This window comes from Neovison vison, chromosome 9 (genome assembly GCF_020171115.1).
Source record: "Neovison vison isolate M4711 chromosome 9, ASM_NN_V1, whole genome shotgun sequence".
Lineage (NCBI taxonomy): Eukaryota > Metazoa > Chordata > Mammalia > Carnivora > Mustelidae > Neogale > Neogale vison.
Window position 1 is genome coordinate 12,243,158 of NC_058099.1, and position 13,696 is coordinate 12,256,853.

Sequence of the window (13,696 nt, forward strand, 5' to 3'; positions counted from 1 at the left end):
TCACCCGAGATCCTTGAGGCACTTGAGCCTTTGAAGCCCCGTGATGCCAGAATTGTGTCCATTTCGGTAGATAGGAAACTGAGGCCCAGAGATTACGTGCAAGGCTGAGGTCACCCAAGGCTTCAAGGCAGAACCCAGAGTATCTCAGGCTGGAAGCGCTGAAAAGAACCACACGCCTTGGCCCCCAGAGAGGAAAGGGGGCTCGACAAGGAGCAGTCCAGGCTGGCCTGATAATTGTTTCTGGATGGGAAACCTGCTACCCCAGGACAGATCTAGGGGCTCTGCCCTCGGAGGCCACATGTCTGCCTGAACCTCTGCTACCAGAAATGAAGAGCCCAAGCTCCAAGTCCAGGAGACCTGAGCTCAAATCCAGACTCACAGCGTACCAGCTGTGTCACCTGGGACCTGGTGTTTACCCTTTCTGGTCTTCAGTATTCTCATCTGAGAAATGGGGATAATCATAAGGAGCATCCCGGAGGACTGACGTCAGAAGCAGTGAGATCATGCATACAAGTCTACTGATGCGATGGTGGCTTGCTGGGAGGCACTGTTTCCATAGATCTCCCAACTCTGATTTCACGGCTGCCACTCTAGCTGGACTCCCATCTACCTGCTGAGTTTCCGGAACACCAGCATCCGGTTCCTCAATTTTATAGCTGGGGCAACAGATCTAGCAGGGGGGAGGAATGGGCTCCAGGTCACCCAGAGTCTCCTGGCCCACGAATTTTCTCCCTTGGTCTCCCCAGCATACTGAACGGTCCTGTGGTCTCCACTTCTGAGTCCTTGTGCCAGTTCCCAGGGTGGGAGGGTGAGAACCACAGGTGCAAGGTGGGAACCATGCCAGGTGGGAAAGGTGAGATGTGCTGGAAAGCCCCTCCTATGTCCCCACCCGAGGTGTTCCCATGCTCCACTGGGACAAAAGCCAGCTGCCCCAGGGAGACAGAGCAAGCCAGGGCAGACCTGGGGAGGGAGTGGGGCAGAGAGAGGGCCTAGGGCCCTGGGGTGCTGGTACAGGCTTAAGCTCCCCCCCCCACACACACACACACCATCCCCACTCACAGATTCAGGGCCCCCTGGTGAGGAGCCGTAAGTCATGGAGATGATCAGCACAAGGGATGGGGTCTGGGTAGAGATTCAGCGGTCCAGGTACCAAAGAAAAGAGGGCTTTCTGGTGCTGAAGGAGAGAAGAGCTTGAATGAGACCCATTTCTGCTACCAGGTCCTCCCTCCCTTAAGGCTCTGGGCCCAGCAAGTTCCCTGCCTGGTCCTTCTGCTGACTCCTTATTCCCAAGCCAACCTCTAGACTCAAAGGGGAAAGCGCCTGGGTGGCTCTGGCCTTGGGAGAAAGAGGCTGGGAGTGTGGAGACCCAAATTCAAGGCTCCGTTCTTCCAGGGACCAACCTGAGACAAGTCTCTGCCCCTCTCTGGGTGTCCGTTTCCCCGTGTGAACAACACACAGGTCAAATCAGATGGCCTCTGAGAACAGGTCTGGCGTGGAGTGACTGGGCCCTCACTGTGGTCAGACTCTGTGTCTGGGGCTGGAGGTATCGAGATGGATGCAATGAAGGGGAGGACAGAGGTGAGACGGTGGGCAGTCCCCCAGGGACAGGGTCCCGCTGACACGTGGGGGAGGGGGAAGTGAGAGCTATGGTGGCTGAAGAGGAGTCAGGGCTTGATGACTGAATGGCACCTGAAGGAAAGAGAGGTCCTGGGTGGGGGCACCTAGCTTTCTGACTTGGTGCTGGCAGTCACCCCCAGGGAAGGAATCAGGGAGGGGGGCAGGTTGGGGGTGATGGTGTTCAAATTTGGACTTGTTCTGTTCAGCCCAGCTGGGCGATGAGCTCCAGCATACAACTGGATACAGAAGAGAGAGGTCCAGGCTGCCCCAAGCCCGGGAAGGCCAACACACAGTGTCCCCTCTCTTTGCCCCTCTAGTCCAAAGCCTGTGGCCTCAACATCAGGGGAGTTTTCCTAATACTCAGGATGGTGCTCTTGCCCTGCTTGGGTAAGGCCCAACTCCAGTGTCCCCCCTGGCACGCCACCTCCTCTTTCTGTCCTTCCAGGAAACTCCTGTGCCTTCTCTGCCCACAGCAAGCTTTGCACGCAGCATGCTGGACCATTTGAGCCGCAGAAGGCCTGGTCACTGTCATGTCTCCGGGACCACGCACAGGCTCTGGCCTACCGAAGGTGTCCGCAAATGTTGTTTGATTGAATAAAATATTCAAGTGACCAACTGAATGAAAAAATAAAGACCTTCTAGAAGTGGGGGAGGGTCCAAGGCCAGGTGACCGCCAACCCATCCATTGGCGGTGACCGCCACCAGAAGAGGAAGGGCCCTGCCTCAAGGTTCCCTGTCTTCCCCAGCGGGGCCCATTTGGCCAGCACCCCCAACACTCACCGGGCCGGCTCCACCCACGAGCCTCTCCCAGCTGCAGCAGCACCCTCTTCCCTGTCCCCCACTGGCAATATGGGTCGGGGTTTCTCCCTCTCTGCCTACCCCTACCTCTGGCTCCTGGCAACCATCCCATAGGCCCTAGAAAGGACTTAGATTTTTCAACGCCCCTGGAGAAGTCTCTCCCCTGCAGGATCCCACCCACTATTTGGAAATCCAGAGCTGACTCTTACCTGAATCACCCAGGGACCCAGCCCCGCCCCGCCCCGCCCCACCTCTGGAGGCAGCTTTCCAGACCCGCAGGAGAAGTTCTAGAATCAAGCCAACAGCTTTCCAAATCCCACCTCCCCCACACCCATCGAAACTCCTGACCAGCTCTAAGCTCTCAACCTGGAGCAGCTGATGACCCCTCTTGGGTCTCAGTGTCCCCATCTATAAAATGGGGTTAATAATTCTCTTCTTGCAAGAGTTCCTGCGAGAAGGAAGTAAGGCAGTCTGTGCGAGGGTGCCCCACCTCCTGTAGGAGCTCAATGGAAGTGATTTACCCACTCCCCCTCCCTTTCCCCACCGGAGCTGGAGGGTTTCATTCAAACTCCTTCTCTTCCTTTGTACCTAATTTACCAGTGCCAAGCCAGGGCTGGGCACTGGCAGTAGTAATAAAAACAGCTGGTATTTCTCGAGTACCTACGGCGCGGCAGGCGGCGAGCTGTGTACCTTGGCTGCACTGTCACATGTCATTTCCTCGACAGCCTTATAGAGGATTATCACCTCCCTTTTACAGACAAGAAACGGAGGCCCAGAAAGCCAAAATGACTTGCCTGAGGTTGCCTAACTAGTAAAGGTTCGGTGTCAAGGGTCCTGTCCCTGTGTTCCAGGAGAGCAGGTACACCGAAGCCGCCCAGAGTCAGCTGGTGTGTGGAGTTAGCGAAGGGGAAGCAGAAATGCACTGCCGGTGGGGGGTCTGTTTACCTCCCTCCCTCACGGAAGCCTTCACAACAGCTCCAAGAGAAAGGTATCATTATCTCCATTGCAAAAGAGGAAACTGAGGCTCAGGGACTTCCCTAGATCTTATGGTGAGGGGGAGGAGGAGACAGAGGAGGAGGGGGAGGAAGGAATTGTAACTGTGTAGCAGACATTATGCTGGGGGGTTTGGGCACACGGTCTCCTTTCAAACTTGTAACAGCTCCATGAGATAAGTGTTCTCCTTGTCCCCACTTTTGTAAACGGGGACAGATAATTTGCAAAAGGCCGCAGGCTAGGAAGTGGTTGAGTTGGGCTTGGACCTCTGGTCTGCTCGATGTTGACATCCGCAAGCTTCACTCCCCGCTACACTCCATCCTGGCTTCTCTGGGATCCTAAGCCCTGAATCTCTAAAACAAACACCCAAATCCTGGCGGAGGCAGGCCAAGAAGACAGATAAACAAGCAGGAGGTGGGTGAGTGGAGAGTCCCCGAGCTCATCTGGGGAGTTTCCACTGCAAGGTCCCCTGTCCTACTGGCCTCAACAGTAAGCAGCTGACGCCATCTGACCTCCGATCGGCACAGGATGGCTGAGCGGTCACACCACTGGCATCCAACCCAGCCCACCCCCTCCAACAACGTAATCTGCAGAGCATCAGACACCAGCTCCTGGGATGGGGGCCCACTGCCTGGGACTAAGGAGGAGCGGGAGGAACCAAGGTGGGGAAAGAATCACTGTCTTGCTAAGAGTCATCAGTGCCTCTGGAAGTTGCTGGGGCTGTGAAATGTCAGCCTCCCCGTCCTTCTCCTCCTCCACCACAGCCGAAGGAAGAGGAGCCGTTTGCATAGGCCTCCTTGGGTGTGTGAAATACTGTCCTAACTCTGCCCAGAAAATTCAGTAGCTCCCATGGCCCCCAGACCTTAGCCCAGCCTTCAAATCTCATCGTTCCCTGAGCAGCAGGTGCCATAGGGAGAGACCTGATAGGGAGATCCAGAAGATTCGGTTTCTAGTAACACAACCCCCTGAACTCACTGTGTGACCTTTGGCAAGTCACTCACCCTCTTGGGCCTCAGTTTCCTTCCTAGTTAAATAAGTCTGTTGAATTAGATGTGCTGGGGATCGGGGGCAAAACTTTTGGAGTCAGACAGAAATAGATTTGGAGCCCAGCTTCATTATTCTTGCTGTGTGATGGGGAGCCCGGCCTGGGTTTTCTCTGAGACTCTTTCCTCAACTGAAAATAAGAACTAAAATAGCATCAATTTCCTGGGGCCACTGTGAGGATAAGACCACTTAGCAAAATTCCAGGCACTCATGACCAGGCACTTGGTCAATGATCACTCTTGGTGGAATTCTTATAATTAGTCATTGCATAACTAATCCTGTTTTATCAGCCTGGTCCCAGATGCAAAAAACAAACAAACAAAAAACCCGAAACCAAAACCAAAACAAAACAAAACAAAAAGCCCTATTCTGGATTGTTCTGGACACAAAAAAGGACATAATGGGGAATGGTGGCAGTCAAGTGCTCTCCTCGTGCACCAGCAATGCATGTGGCCACATATGACAACATCCCAAACATGGAAGCTGGAGAGGAAAAGGAGAAGGTTCTTCCCGCAGGTTCTTCCCACAGGCTCTTCTGATCATTCTGCTCTGCTCCATCAACCCTCAGAATGGGTTGTGTCCTCAGGCCAGGTTCCAGGCAGGAATGTGGTAGAAAGGAGAGACGCACTCCCCCAACCCTCCCCCAGAACCTTCCACCCCTCTCACCAGAACTCTATCACATGACCTCACTTGGCTGCGAAGGAGAATGAGAAATGGGAGTTCTTGGATTAGGCAGGAACGACAGGGTATTGGAAATGGAGATTGGTCCAGTGAACCTCCAGCACCTGCCAGATGTGGAGGGGTCTCTTTCCAGCGTGGGCTGTGGTTTCTGAAGTATGGCTTCTTCGGGAGAATCCCAGAAGAAGTATATGCTGCTGAATCCAAAGATGAGCAGACTCTTTTGTCCCCAGGATAGGGTCTGAGAATTACAGGTCTACAGCAGGTCAGAGCCAGGAGCTGCCCCCTAAGACAAGGTTCAACGCACCCACCCCCCTCCGGTGACAGACTCGGAGACTCAGAGCAAAGCAGGGACTTGCCCAAACAGGTTAGGTATCTGTCCTCTTGTAAAACGACCAGCCTTGGAACGAGTCACACACAACAGTTGCGCCCAGTTGCAAGGACATCTCATCCTTTGAAAACTGGTACTCAGTAGACTGAAGATTTTAGTGGGTGAGAATATGCACTTCCAAACAAGCCTTCAGTTCTCAGGCAAGAGCCTTAAAAGTGCATTTTCTTGAGCCTTTCAGCTAGAACTGGACTGACTCATCGCTGGCATGGAATGTGTGCTCCTGCTTTTGCACCTCGTTAATAACTTACCGTCACTGAGCTGTGCATGGTTTAGGAAAATATTTTCACTTGCATCATCATCTCTTTTGATTCACACAGCAGTCTTTTGATGTCGGTGTTTTTTAGCCCTGAATAAGTCAGGGTTATTTCCATTACAAATGACAGAAATCCGATTGCAACTAATTTTGGCAAAAGAAGGGGGAGAGTTGGCTCCCAAACTAAAAATCTGGGGACAGGTATGGCTACATCCAGGTGTCGGGTTCTCTCTGCCTCTCTCGGTTCTGTCTGTCTGTCTGTCTCTCTCTCTGTCTCCCTGTTTCTCATCATGTTTTCCCCCCTTGTGGGCTTCAGCCTCAGGCAGATGCTCCCCAAGCCCTCAGGCTGCTCCAGACTTACACAATCCTAGTTCTCCAATCTCACATGAGAAGACAATGAGCTTTTGGGACTTCATCAAGATCCAAAGCTTCTGAACAGCAAAGGAAACAGTCAACAAAATGAAGAGGCAACCCACAGAATGGGAGAAGATATTCACAAATGACACTACAGACGAAGGGCTAATATCCAAGATCTATAAAGAACTCCTCAAACTCAACACACACAAAACAGATAATCATGTCAAAAAATGGGCAGAAGACATGAACAGACACTTCTCCAAAGAAGACACACAAATGGCTATCAGACACATGAAAAAATGTTCATCATCACTAGCCATCAGGGAGATTCAAATCAAAACCACCAGGCAGAATGTCCAACATCAACAAGATAGGAAACAACAACTGTTGGAGAGGATATGGAGAAAGGGGAATCCTCTAACACTGTTGGTGGGAATGCAAGTTGGTAAAACCACTTTGGAAAACAGTGTGGAGATTCCTTTAGAAATTAAAAATAGAGCTTCCCTATGACCCTGCAATTGCACTATTGGGTATTTGCCCCAAAGATACAGATGTAGTGAAAAGAAGGGCCATCTGTACCTACCCCAATGTTCATAACAGCAATGGCCACAGTCACCAAACTGTGGAAAGAATCGAGATGTCCTTCAATGGATGGATGGATAAAGAAGATATGGTCCATACATACAACAGAGTATTATGCCTCCATCAGAAAGGATGAATACCCAACTTTTGTATCAACATGGACAGGACTGGAAGAGATTATGCTAAGTCAAATAAATCAAGCAGAGAGATTCAATTATCATATGGTTTCACTTACTTGTGGAGCATAAGGAATAATACGGAGGATATTGGGAGATGGAGAAGATAAGGGAGCTGGGGGAAATTGGAGGGGGAGATGAACCATGAGAGACTGTGGACTCTGAGAAAGAAACTGAGGGTTTTGGAGGGGAAGGGGGTGTGGGGTTGGGTGAGCCTGGTGGTGGGTATTATGGAGGGCATGTACTGCATGGAGCACTGGATGTGATGCATAAACAATGAATTCTGTAACACTGGAAAGGAAAAAGAAAAAAAGACACTGCCTCCTTCTCAGACACTTCTGATTGTTCTGGCTCAGCTCAGATGCCCATCCCTAAGCCACATGGTGTGACCAGGAAGATGGAATATCCTGATTCAGACTGGCCGGTCCTAGACCGTGTACCCACGTGAACTGAGAATGGGAGAGAGGTGGTTCCCAAAAGAAAACCAGGGGCTGCTATCAAAAGAAGAGGGAAGGAAGGCAGGGTAGGCAGAAACAACAGCTCTCTGCTTCTCCATTTGACAGCCAAGGAAGCCAAGGCTCAGAGAGGTGAGTGGCTTCTGCCTGAAGCCTCAGGACGGTAGGGAGTAAAGGTAGGAAGTCAGACTTCCTTACCTTTGGCTTGAGTCTGGATGGAGAAAAGAGGAAAGAGCTACGTAGGGGAGGGTACTCCTGCCTGTTGGAGCCCAGCAGATATCAAAGCCTCCCCAAGAGGGAGGAAGAAGGGTTCTGAGGAATGCTGGTATCGAAAGCTGTTTCTCCTCTATCCTTCCTGGTATTTGCTTGAGCAGGAAAGAATGTTCACTTAACAATTTCAAGGCGTGCCAGACACCGCTGGGCACTTGACATCATTTCTCCGACCATATTTTTTTGGAAGTAGAACCCGAGGCTCAGAGAGGTAAAGCAACTTAAACAAGTCACACCATGTTGCAATGGCAGAGCTGGGAGTCAGTCCAGGTCTGGAATGACTCCAAAGCCTGGGCTCTTTTCCTTAATGCTTTCTCAAGGTGGGGGGACTGTTAATTTTTTGTGTAGGATTGCCCCTCACAGGGCAAGATGTTTAGCTGGCTAATATTAAGCTCGGTAAGGGCAACAACCTAAAATTACCCGTTGCATTTCAACTCTCTCCCCTCCCGGAGGCTACCTCTGGCTCTGGGGAGGAATCACCAAACCATGAGGACCAAGTCTGATTCCTTTTTGTGGACCCCGGGGGGCCGACACAGAGGAAATATTTAATAAATGTTTGATGGATGAATGAATGAATGAATGAATCACTCTGTAGTCAAACAGGACTACGTATGAATCCCAGCTCTACCACTTACTAGCTATATGGCACTGAGCAAGTTACTTAACCCCTCTGTGCCTCAGTTTCCCCCTCTGCAAAATGGAGACAATATTAGTACCCTCCTCACAGCATTGTTGTGAAGATTAAATGAGTCAATGCTTATAAAATGCGTGGCACATTGCCTGATGCTTAATAAGAACTGTATTGGTTTTTTTTAAACCAATGAGCCAAAAAATAATAATAAATGAATGACTATATTTAATATATACACACGCACACAATCAGGAGTTTACAGTTTACAAACACTGTGAGTTTTTCTCCTCAGACTGCCTCCATTACCCTGCAAGGGAACGTTACCCACACTTTACAGGAAACCCAGGCTCAGAGAGATGAGGTGACCTGGCTATGGTCTTCTGGTTGTCCAACTGCAGCTCCAGAATTTCAGGCTCTGGCTTCTTTGGATCTTGGGTCCCCTACAAATGCCCATTTGTAAGCCAAGAATGAAGGAGCCAAGGAGGGAGCTGCAGGGACCCCAACTTCTCAGAACACCTTGAAAGAGAAGGGTTGTCCTGACCCCACAGCCACCAAGGACCACTCTCCCCTCCAGCCAACCCAAGGCTCTCTCACCATGCTGCCCAGTGCTGTGTGTGTGTGTGTGTGTGTGTGTGTGTGTGTGAGACCCACAGGTTTGGGAGGAAAGAGGCTCAGCCATGCGGCCAGAACCACAGGACCACGTGAAAGAACTGGGTGGTGAGTGAGAACTGGTCAGCTGCCTACCCCACAGCGGGAGAGAAAGAGCAGCTCTGCAGGAGCCCGGAGTCCCCAGGCCTGCTCCCCTCCCCCGCCCCCCCTCAGGACAGCAACCGGCTCTCTCTCCTCCGGGCATCTCGCAGCCAGAGCACAGAGGGGTCCCCGCTGCTCTGTGATTTTTCAGCTCCACACCACCCATCCTACAAATAATCACGAGACGGCATCTGGGCCAACTTCCAGGCTTGGCTCTCACAGAACTCTCAGCCAGGGAGGTGAGCCTTGGAAGAAGAGAAGAGAAAGGGTGAGGAAGGAGTCTCCTTGCAAGGCCACCCCCCACCCAGATCCTTCAGAGGATCCCAATTCCTAAATTCTGAAGGTCCACAGACCAGCGCCTGATCCTGCTTCCTAGCCGAGGCTACAGATGCCATGACCAGCCTTTGACAAACATGGCGTCCCTGGGAGCCCACTCCTTCGGCGTCTCCCCTCCTCACCCTCCCAGTACACCCCCATCCCGCTCTAGCTCCTCAGGCTTTCTTGCCTCTTTTGCTGCACATCCATGCATTCTAGATGGTCTCTTGCTCCCTTGGCATAAAGGAAAAAATGCAGACTTTAGAGACATACCCACTAGGTCTCCATCACATTAGCTGTGTGACCCTGGCCATGTTGCTTAATTCTGTGGGTCACAATTTCTACACTACAAAAAGAGGGATCATGTGATGATTTAAAAGTCTGATGGATATGAAAATACTCAGCACATGGCGGGTGTTCAATAAATGCTATATTTCCTTTTCTTGAGGGCTGCCACCGAAGAGTGGGGTTAAGAGACTAACAGGATAAACCTTCTGGCCTCTGCTTTCCCCCTTCATTCTCCTTTTTAAAAATCTTGCCAGGGGTTCACACACAGAGAACCACTTCTCTTTCTACAGGGCATACACGCGCATGTACACACACACACACACACAGGAATATTATTCAGCCATAAAAAAGAAAGAATTCCTACCGTTTGCGACAACAAACTTGATGACTTATGCTACCTGAAGTAAGTCAGACAGAGAAAGACAAATACTGTCTAATCTCACTTACATGTAGAATCGAAAAAAGCCAAACTCACTGGGGCACCTGGGTGGCTCAGGTCATACTCTCAGGGTCATGAGATCAATCCCTGTGTCAGGGTCTGTGCTGAGCAGGGAGCCTGTTTCTACCCTTCTCCCCTCTAAAAAAAAAAAAAGGAAAAAAAAACCTCAAACCAAAAAACCAAACTCACAGGGACAGAAAGCAGACTAGTAGTTGTCAGAGGCTGGCAAGTGGGGAAAACGGATGACAAAGTGTACAAACTTCCATTTAAAGATAAGTTAGTTCTGAGGATCTGATGTACACTGTGGTAACAACGGTTAGTAACGCTGTGTTGTACACTTGAAAGTTGTTAAGAGAGTAGATCTTACATGTTCTCAACACACAGATATAGGAAGTAGGTGAGGTAATGGATGTGTTAACTAACATTCTTGTGGTAAACATTTCACAATGCACAATCTATCAAATCATCATGTTGTACACCTTAAACTTACCAATGTTATATGTCAAATACATTTCAATCAAGCTGGAAAAAAATTCCATGGGATATTGATTCTCAACAGGAGATGCCCTCACTAGGGAGGCAATTAAGAATCACCTCTAGGTGTTTTTTCAAATCACACACACACACACACACACACACACACACACACACACAAATGCACACACACATATGTACACATTCTGAGATTTTGGTATTCCATTCTCCTGATGGCAAGCTGTAAATCGAAGCCTTAGTGAACCTCCACACCAGAGGAAGTGCAGAGAGGAAAGAGTCTGGGAAACACTGAAATAGAACATTTATATGCCAAACCATCTCAGGCTCACAGATCTGCTTAGATCTCAGCCTGGCATATCTCCCCTCACCAGGTCTCTCCTTGGTATCTCACTTCATTTCCTTCCCTGGCAATATAATTTAGATTATGCTGGATCTGGGTTCCTCTTCACTCCTGTTTGCTTGGTCTTTTAACTTTCTTATCCACACCAATCCAACCTAACTGAACTCAACTCAACCCACCACAACTCTCCTAAATTCAACTCAAGTCAACCCAACTCAACTTACTTCCACTTACCCCACCAAATCCAGTTCAATAAAACTCAACTCCACTCAACACAACCCAACTCAGCTTAAGTCTAAGTTCGATTCAAGGCAAACTAGTTCAGCTCTGCTCCACTCAACCAAACCCAAACCCAACCTCCATTCAATCCAATCAAACTGCATTTTATTCACCCCACCCACTCCTACATGATACAACACAACTCTACTCCACCCGAACCAAACCAACCACGCTCAACCCAACCAAACATAATTCAACTCAACCAAACCCATGCCGCCCAGCTCAGTTTTTCTCCCTTTGTATCTCCTTCTTTCCAACACTTAATATCTGCATTCCAACCCTGACTCACTACCAGATTTCCTATCTGTCCCTAAATAGTCAGACCCAGAGTTAATGCCGCCTTAAAAGAAAGATGGGGACATTTTGCTTTGGACTTTCCACCTTCTTGCTCTTCTCCCAACCCTAACTGCATCCTCTTGCCTGTAATAACCTTCAGTCATCTCTGATTCCCCACCATTTATCCCTACCCTTTAGTGAAGCCCTGGGGCCATGAAGCCTCAGACGCCCCTAGCCTGAGCCACTAGCATCTCTGCACACATTACCCCCAAGGACATGTTGTCTGGAGAACATTTAGATCGGGGGTGGGGGGCCAGAGGGTTCCAGTCCTGGAGGAAATCTGAAGGTCAGAAGAGTGACCACCAGACCGGGGCACAGTGTAGGCAACAGCAGGATCTTGCTTGACCCCCAGGAAGCAGAACGCTCTGTTGCTGTCTTTCCTGCTCACCCTCCTGAACCTCTTTCTAATCCTTTATGGCGGCCCTGTTCCTGTCTTTATCTCTCAGTCTTGGTCTCTGTATCTCTGTATCTCTGTTTCTCTCTCTCTCTCTCTCTCTCTGTGTCCTCCCCGTTATCTCTGCCTCTGTCCGCGGATGGCCTTATCTCTCCATCTCTGTCTGGAACATGCTCTTCCTCTTTCAATATCTCTCTTACCGCTAACTCCCTCTTCTTGACTCTGTCCCGCTCCATCTCTGTCTCTATTTCTGGGGCAATCAACTTCAGGTTCCGTGCCTCGGCTGGGGAGCTCTTTCTCCTGAACACAGCTGCCTCCATCCCTTCATCCCCTCCACCTGTTCTCTATCAAGGGAGAAGCCGTCATCCCAGGCCATCTGCGGGCCACTCAAGCTGCTTCCCCACCCAGGAAATCACAATTGTGCCCGTAGAGCGGGAAAGGAGTTCAGGCCAGTCATCTTGTCTTATGGATGAGGAAACTGAGCCCCAGACACCACAAGGGGCTTGCCAAAGCTCATTTAGAGTTAATGGATCAAGAACAAGACACTGTCGACTACAGACCTAAGACTCTGAAGCCAGAGGAGAAAGGTCTGGGTACCAGCCTGGCTGGGAGGTAGATGGAAGGAAGTGACACCTGTCCCCAGAAGCCACCTGCATGAACAAGGAAATTAACTGCCTTCCAAACCATCTCAGAGCAGCACTTCCCTGTCTGTCTGTCTGTATGTCTTTCTGTCTGTCTCATAGCAACACGTATTCTTCGGGGGAGGAGGAGGGCTGGGCAGGGATGGTGGGTAGGGAAGAAAGGAGACAAGAAGCATTCTGGGTGCCCTTCTGGTAAAGTTCGTTCACATTGACCCTGATCCTTCCTGACAATTCTGAAAGCATTAGCAGGAGGCCCTCAAAGGCCAAGGGAAGAGGAGGGAGCCAGGGTTTGACCTCCTGCAACAGAACGTTCTACAGTGAGGAACAGGGTTTTAGTCAGACTACAGCCCCAGTCCAGCCTCTGAGCCCTTGACTGCAGGCTCCCTGCCCAGCCAGGCACACCCCCAAGACTGTCTGGGTCTTCATGAAGGTGAACCTTCAGGCCCAGCCACACGCCAGGACTGCATTCCTCCCCAGCCCCACCCGGCCCTGGCCTCCTGGCCGCTTGGGGCTTCAGCAGAAACCAGACCTCCCTGGTGGGTCTGGGCCAGGCCTGAAAAAGGGCCCTTATCCAAAAGGAGGCCCCCACAAGCTCCTCCAAAGCCCGTGACTCTGCACATCTCACTGCCCTGGGCCTGCCTCAGCAGCACCGAGTTCCTGGGCTGGCGCCGGCCCGGGCTTCCTCAGAACCCCAGAAGAGCTGAAAATAGAAAAGGAGAAGAGAAGGGCTGTGGTCAGTGTGGTGGGCAGAAGAGAACTTGGGGAGGGGAGGGGAACTGGTTCCGAGGCTGCGGATAGACGCCACCAAGACCAGCCCTGGCCTGACCTCCGGCACCCTCCCATCCCTTCTCTAAGCCCTGGCCTGCCTGCCTCTCTGTCGAAGGGGCCTCTGATCTTGGGCCCAAACCTCCGTTGAACAGATCAGAGGACTGTGGCCCAGAGAGGGAAGGAGGTTGCCCAAGGACAGGTAGCAGGAGAGGGAGCCAGGATCCCGGGCTCCTGGGATCCTGTGATGATTTAAAGGCCCGGCTCCTTCTCCAGCAGGTGTTCGGGGCGCGGTTCTTTCTGGGCCCCGAGCCTGCCCCATCCACCCACAAGGCCAAATTCAAGTAGTTTCCTCACCGCATGAACTGTCCCAAACCCGGGAGCGCCCTGTTCCTCAGAACACATAATG